The sequence below is a fragment of the Peromyscus maniculatus genome, chromosome X (genome assembly GCF_049852395.1).
Source record: "Peromyscus maniculatus bairdii isolate BWxNUB_F1_BW_parent chromosome X, HU_Pman_BW_mat_3.1, whole genome shotgun sequence".
Classification (NCBI taxonomy): Eukaryota; Metazoa; Chordata; class Mammalia; order Rodentia; family Cricetidae; genus Peromyscus; species Peromyscus maniculatus.
The window spans coordinates 93,333,287-93,341,788 of NC_134875.1; positions in this window are offsets into that span (position 1 = coordinate 93,333,287).

The window sequence follows — 8,502 nt, forward strand, 5'->3', positions numbered from 1 at the left end:
GAGCAAACCCTAAATCTACCACACAGCTCATACTTGTACTGTGGCTTGTGTGAGAATGCAGGAATCCTCTACACTATAGCTAAAGCCAGAATGCCAATGTATCTCTATACCATGGCCCACATGAGAAACATAACTAGGAAGATATTTTTGGCTCCATTTCTGTGTTTTAGAACCCTTTTTTCTAAGCTTTCTCAGGCTTTATGTGGACGTATGTGTGGCATGTTGGAGTGCCATATGTAATTGGAGGCAGAGCTTTCTGTCCCATATAACCAATTATACATGGAAGTCACTTCCCAAATTACCATTCAGAGGTTTATATTAAATATAAATGATTGGCTGATGGCTCAGGCTTATTACTGACTAGCTTTTACATTTAAATTAACCTATTTCTATTAAACTATGCATCACCTCATGGCCTGTGGCTTACCAGTCCTTTGGCATCTTGCTCCTTGGGTAGCTTGCAGCATCTGCCCTGACTTTACCCTTCTTCATCTGTCTTCAGTTTGATTGTACTGCCTAGCTTTATTTTGCCTCACCATTGGCTAAACAGCTATATTATAACCAATGAGAGCAACACATATTTACAGCATACAGAAGGACATCCCACAACAGATTTGTGTGTGTGTGTGTGTGTGTATGTGTATGTGTATGTGTGTGTGTGTGTATGTGTGTGTGTGTGTGTGTGTATGTGTGTGTGTGTACATGCACATACACATATGTGTACTTTTATTTGGTTACTTTGATGTTTTTTGTTTTGTTTCTTTTTGGGGGGATTTATTTTGTTTTCTTGGTGTTTAGAGGGATTGTTTTTACATTTGTTTGTTGATAAAGAACTTAAAGTAGGGGGAATAAGGATGAAGAGAGGAACTGGAAGGACTTGGGGGAACAATATGATCAAAATATATTTAAATTTAAAAATTGTTTTAAATAATACAAGTATTTTAAGAAAAGAAGTAGTGAAAGCAAGATACAAGATACCCAGCCTCTCTGTTTAGAATTTTCTAGTTAAATAACAATAAAAGTATGGGGAAGAAAATTAAATGGCTTTTAAAACCTAAGGATAAATAATACAAAGGAATAAGTAGGTGAAAAGATAGGAAGGGATTCAGAAAGTGTGTCAGGGGACATGTAGCTAAAAACAATTTGGAAAAATTTATTTGAAGAAAGGCTTTTTGTGATTGTAAGACTCTACAGTGATCTGTGATTGGGCCTTCTCTGAGTGGGTTTCACATACATACATACAACTAAATGTCACGGACTGGCCCATCGGGGGTACCACGACCGTAGGGGGACCAGAGCTTGGGTAGTCAGGAAGGCAAGGATTCGGTGAATGACAGACAGACAACACATTTAGAAGTGGTTTGAATCTGTTGTAATTGTATTTTTGTAAATCAGCAGTTTATATACAGAAAAGAAAACTATCAAGTCATACAATGAGCAACAAGAGCTTGGCAATAATTCAATTACATAATCTTTCAAAAAACAGTAAGCATATAATTATTAATCGGTGCTAGACATATCCCTTCACTCACAAGAACTTTATGACCCAAAGAGCAGTCTGTGTTTTTTAAACTTAGTACAGTCCCTAGACTTGTGAAGGCTTCTTTGTGGTTGCGGGTGTGTTTTTTATTTTTATCTTAGCTGCTCGCTAGTTTATTATTCATTTTTACTTTTTTGGTTCTCATGACCCATTTAGCAAATTTGGATTTTGTAGATCCTCCCTAAGTCTCTTTTTAGTTCTTTTATGACATATCTGTTTTAATATAAAACCTTTTTACCTGTTGGAATATGGACTCTTGTACTTTTACTCCTGTAAGGGGAAGGGATTCTGTTGTAGTCCTTAAGTTTTTTGTGCTGAACTTCCTCAACAGAGGGGCCCACCATCTGTCTCCTATGAGATAATGTTTTCTGTCATAAATCACTTTAGTTGGGATTCCTAAAGGATTCCTAGTGGGTGAGTGTTCATTCCCTAGAAGTGCCTGAACTATTATATTTTCTATTATCTAGCAGCTTGAGGTCTTTAAGGAATAGCTCATTCTGTTACATCTAAATAAGGTCCATGTCCAGCTTCTCCTTTTCTCCATAGTTTACAACCCAAGCATCCATTAATTTTGGCTGTGTTTTATAGATTAATTAGAACATTATCAGAAAAGCAGTTATACAGACCCCATAGCCCAGAGAGCTCATGATCTGTGAAGCACGTCTCCTTCAAGAAGGAGGCATAACACGGGCACTCTGTCAGGGACTTCCAGGGAGCTTAGTCCCGTGGGACACGTATCTCCCATCCGCTATTATTGACATAATTGTTCATGTCACACGGATGACACTGGAGTTGGTGTGACAACTAAACACAGATAATGATATTTAGAAAAGTGAATTTACACTGAACAAGTACAGAATTTTTCTTATCTTTATTCCATAAACAATGTTGTATAATTGGCATAAGGAGGATGTCTACAGGACATGCAAATAACATACTGTTTTATATAAAACACACAAGTGAGTATTGGCATTAGATATCAAGAATTCGTGTTATAGAATTAGTCCCTCAAGCACATGAGAGATTGTTATACTTTTAATTTTAGTTAAGTAGCAAAATACCTGAAATTGGTGACCAAAGCCAAGATGATCACACTGTCTCATCATCCTGAAATATAAATGCCACCACCCTTTTAAGAGTTGTCTGAGAATGTTACTGGGGAGATGGCCACAAGAACACATACTCCTCTTGCAAAGGAACCAAGTTCAGTCCCCAGCACCCACATCAATCTCCTTCCACCTGTAACTCCAGATCCAGGGGATCCAAATATGAACACATAAACAAAACCTTTTTTAAAAGAATTATTTGGGGTAATGAGTTTGATTAATATAATCCACCTTAAAATGCTGAGCCTGCTGATGATGTGTGCCAATTATCTCATCACTAAGGAAGCACAGACAGACATGGTCTCAATTGGCCAGCTAATGACAAGATCCAGGCTAGTTAGCAACCCTGTCTCAAAAAATAAAGTGGACAATGCCTAAGAAACTGGACCCAAGGATGATTTGGGCCTCTACATTCACACACACGAAATTACATGTGTATCCACAAACATGTGCACACATATACATATATGAACACACAACACACAGTATTACTAAACCAGAGAAAATATTTGTCATAAATGGATGGTGGCCTGGGCTACTGTTTCAATTCAGATGAAAACACAGCACTATCTTGTTTTATGCACAGCATCTCCTAAGAATTTCTAAGAAATAACGATAAAAGTATCTTGAATGAGATGCTCTTATTGGCTTGCTTCATCCTGAAGTAAGAGACACAAATCCAATGCTTTAAAAAGGACACTTTTAACTAACAAAATTTAATTTGGCAATGAAATGAGTGAAAATAAGGGTGGTTTAGATAGAAATATAAAGTAATTTGCTGATCCTTGACACAAGTTCGAGGAAACCCTGACATGTTTCCAAATAGGAAGACATCATTTCATTGCAAATTAAGTAACTTACTCCCTAATGAGGAAAACTGTATATGTATTTCCTGAAAAAAATTATGAGGTAATTTTGGCACTAATTTTCTTAGAATGTACACACTGTCCTTAATTAAAAAACAAATCAAGTTTATCAGAGGGGAGGATGGCGTTATCTGTTGTAAAAGTGGTAACTTTTATAACTGTCATTCTTCAAAGAAATAATTTCTATAATCTCTTTGCCAAATTAATTGCTTCATATCCATTACATGCATTCCAAAAGCCCCTAGCAAAATGTAATTATAGAACTTGGAATTTTCTTTTTTTTCTGTCTTAAAAAAACTATTTTTATGTTTTTTTTTTTTTAAGACAGGGTCTCACTATGTTGCCTCTACTGTCCTAGAACTCACTAGGGTAGCCCAAGCTAGCCTGAAACATGTAAATCTTCTGCCTTCACTCACTAAGTGCTATCATGAGAGGTTTATGCCACAATTCTAGGAAGAATTTGTTGTCTTTTCTTTTTAAAACATTTTTATTATTCTAGAATTTCATATATGAATCTCTCATATATAAAAATATTATATGTAATATATTTTCATCATATTTATTCCCTTTCCAATTTCTCTTAAACTCCCTTCCCTGAGTTCCCCTTCTCACTTCATGTCCTCTTAATTATTTTTATAACCCAGTGAATCCAATTATCGCTACCTATGTGTGTGTATGTGTGTGTGTGTGTGGGTGTAAGACAATCCACTGAAGCTTGAGTGATGTATCAGGGGCTAGATCCCCAAAGAAAACTAACTTTACATTCACACACACGAAATTACATGTGTATCCACAAACATGTGCACACATATACATATATGAACACATAACACACAGTTCTCCAAGAATCTAGCAACTGCCAATAGTTCCTCATCTATGGGTGGAGACTCATGAGCCCCTCTCCAATCCATGCTGGAATGCTAACTAGCTTTATCTTGTATAGGTCTAGTGCAGCCAGGCATAGCTGCTGGAAGCTCATGAATGTGAAGATCCTATCATGTCCAGGAGACATTCTTTAACAGCAGTCCTTTCCAGCCTCTTCTAAACTTTCTGCCCCTCTTTCTTGGTGTTCCTTGAGCACTGTGGGGAGGTGGTATGACACAGATGTTAAATTTAGGGCTAAGAACTGCACCATCATAAAAATTTGAATATAAAACTGAACAAACTTAATTCTCAAAAAGAAATACAAGTATAAGCTCTGAGGAGAATGTGAACCAATAGGAAGGTCTGGGTAGGATATTTTGTTGACTGACTTTGTAAAAATATGCAACCATTTGTTAAGACATGAATTTTTATATTTTCATTATTACCAATAAAAATTAAATACTATTATTATTCCATGGAGGAAAATAAATTCTCATTTGCATGAGGTTATCAATCTTATGTAACTCCACTTACAGTGGATCCAGTACCTTTTTATGGCCTCTACAAGAACCAGGCATGCATGCAGTGCTCATAAATGCATGCAGATACAACATCCATGCACATGTAATAAAAATTTAAAATTATTTTTAAAGTTATTTCTGTGCATCTGCTGAAATGCCATTTCTAAAATTGGGAGTATTCAAGTATTTATTAACTATTTTGAAGTATTCAAGTATTCATTTACATGTCATCAAATATAGTTACTTATAACTCTATAGAATCTTGAAAATTATTTTACAGAGAAGTGTAAACAGAACAAGAAAGAACAAGGTATACGAGACAATGGGATGAAAAGGTCATATGGTTTCATACAGAAGCCCTTCTAAACTAAGAAGGGACTGTATAATAACTGAGAAGAGATTGTGGCAAATTTCAGGGCTGTGGATAGAGAAAAGAAGCTTGACCAATGTTGATCAGCGAGCATTTTCTTTTCATTGATCATCTGGGACAAGCAGTTCAGTTAATTATGTGCAAAGCAAAGCAAAGCAAAGGAATATTGAGAGACTGGAGTTCTATCACAGAGAAACAGGGAAGTTATCCTTGATCTTATTTTATTCATGTGAGCAACATAGGCTCACTGCAGGAAGACATTTTCTGGAACACAAAGTTGAGTCCAGGAAGATTTCTTAATCTTTACTGTCTTCCAGTATTAGAGGGTTTAAATAAAATTAAATAATGTATAAAAGAGGAAAAGAAGATTAATACTGAAAAATTACCTATGTAAATATGATACACATTGCAGGATAATCTGTTAAAGAGATAGCACAAACAGGAATTTCTTGCAGTTATATAGCCAACAGTCAAACCAATTTAAATGCACATTCTTAAGATAAATGATAACTAGCTAGTCCTTACATAACAAGGACTACATGATAAGGCCCTAACACAGGAAGCAGAAGTACTGTCTGGGAAATTTTTTGGTTCTAAGATGGATTTCCACTGAACACTTATAATCTGTGTATAAGGAGGCATCAAAAAGTTCCCTGCCATGAGACTAAGTGTAGGGAATTTACCCTGGGTATCTGATTGTTCTACTTTCAAAGCATGTATCATCAATGTGCACTGCTCATAAACCACCAAGACTCTAGGAAAGAACTGTATTATGCTCACTGATATCATACCACTACAGTAATATGTGTCTCGCTGTGGCCCTTCTTTGATCTGCAAGCAAAAATGGGTCTAAATATATCTATATCTCTATATATCTATATCTATATCTATATCTATATCTATATCTATATCTATAATTTGTTAAACAAAAACAAATATAAAAATTTACAGTCTTGTGGAGTAACAATTTCAACAAATAAAATTCTAGCCGATATGACATTAAAAGCATGCAGGTGACTTTCCAATAAGATGTCAGATTAGAAACTGCCTTAGTGTGATGCTATAAAAGGGAAAAGTCAGGGTAATGTGAGCTTCAGAAATTTAAAAAAAAATAGGTGATAGCGAATGTGAACAGCACAGAAAAACAGAAAGGCTGTACAGTAAAAGATAAGTATGCAATCTATAGTTGGCAGGGCATGGGAAGCTTAACCTTCATCTGCAAGATAATCTGGTGGCCCTGGTTAAAAAAAGACTCACCATCATAACTACAGTTCTCATAAATCTAAATCCAGTTGAAAGATTTGGTATAATGATGACTCTTCTTGCTTGGCAAGTCATCATTAGAGAAGAAATTTATTTAATTACTCTCCATATCTCTGAGTGCTATAGTTATGAACCACTTTGAGAGGTATCTACTGTCTGAGAAAGTTATTACAGGAAACTGATAATTAGGACCAAACACAAGTCAGAAAGTCTAGGATGTGGGGCCATAGGGCTTGGGTAGGTGATAGTAACATAAGGCAGTTGTGGATACAAGAAGTGCCAGATGAAAATATGCTGGGCAGTCAGACAACAGAAAGTTCAGATTTTTGAGAGATTCCAGACTTTGGGGAGCCCTAATCCTGTGACAAGGAGAAAGGAAAACTCCTTTATCTTAGCATAACTGAGGAAACTAATAGGTCCATGTCCAGTGTCATTGGAGGTGTTTGGCTTCTGATGTTACCTCTTTGCAACATGGTTTTTGTAAGTGGGAACAGGGAAGTATTCAGTTACAGCAGGCTCCTCCTTCTAGCAAGCAAGGAGTTGACTACTATGGAGGTCCTAAAAGCCCAGACACAAATCCTTCAGATGTTGTCTTGGTGCTCTATTTGCTTCCTTAACTACGAACACTCTCAAGAGACTTCAAATGGCTTGAAGTCTACACAATCCGGGTATTACTAACTAGGAAGTCTCAGAAAAGTAAGAATCTATCCCACACAGAGCTTGCTAAGTGGAGTGCACATTTAGGTGACTCAGTATGCAAGGATGAGAATCTACTGAAGTTAATGTGCCCCTGACAAACAATTTGTCCTAGCTAAGCACTAGAATGAACAGTAGGAGAAATGAGAGATTCTAACCCCAATTAACCACCTTCTCATCATGGAAAACTATAATGTTAGCATGCCTAGACAGAATTTATACCAAAATTTTGTCTTTTAAAATTTATTAATTTTTCTCATATTTGCAGGTTATTTATAACATTATTATAATTACTTGGGTGATATTTTGTTCTTTAAAAAGTCCTTGTCCTTATTTCTTTTCTTGTGTCTATGTAAATCACTTTCTTATACTTTTTATTATGCAAGCAGAATATTTTATCTTTCCTTTTTCTGTCTGTTTGGATGGGAGCTCCACCTCAACCCTTGGCACCCTGGTATCCCTACACTCAAAGAGTCTGGAATGTTTTGGGTGGCAGCTCCACCTCAGCTCCTGGCATCCTGGTATCCTATACCCAAAGAGTCTGGAATGTTCTGGTGCAAAATCCACCTCAACTCCCCTCCCCCATCTTTTTCCCCAAACCCGCCCCTTCAAAGCTCGTCAAACATAGCTCCTCCCCCAGAGAGGCTCAAGACCACTCACACAGGGTATTTTAGCTGCATCCCAGAAAACAGACATGTAGTTTTCTGGTCTCTCATCCCTTTCTCCTCCCGGAGGGGGGAAGGAGGCAGAGATCACCCAGGAATGCTTTACCCATTAAACCAGGGCTTTTTCTAATTCAGTCTGATTTGGTCTGATTTGGATTTCTACATGGATGGAGAGGCTTATTGGGGTGCAAAAACTTATCACTGCCATTGTTAACATTATTTATGTTTGATTCTTTTACTTAATACTCCTTCATTCATTTCCTAGCCTTTGTCCTTTATTTCATGTATATACTAAAATTTACTTTTAATCTAATTAATTGCTAAATTTAGAGATTAACCTAGATTGTCTTTGAGTATTCTTTTCTATGGTATTTGGTGATGAAAGACTTGACTTCATGTAATTTTACGCATATTTCTATATCAGGTTTGTTTGTCTGTTCTGGTGGAGTTACTGTTACAGTAATTATTCCCCTCTATGAGCAGTAGTGGGGGATGAACCTTGTAAAGAAGACTGTTTATTAAGTCTATTCTACCATGATTTCACTCTACGTTTTTGGTGTTCTTTTTCAGCATATGTAAGTAGTTCCTTCTGATATTCCCTGCCAACCCAG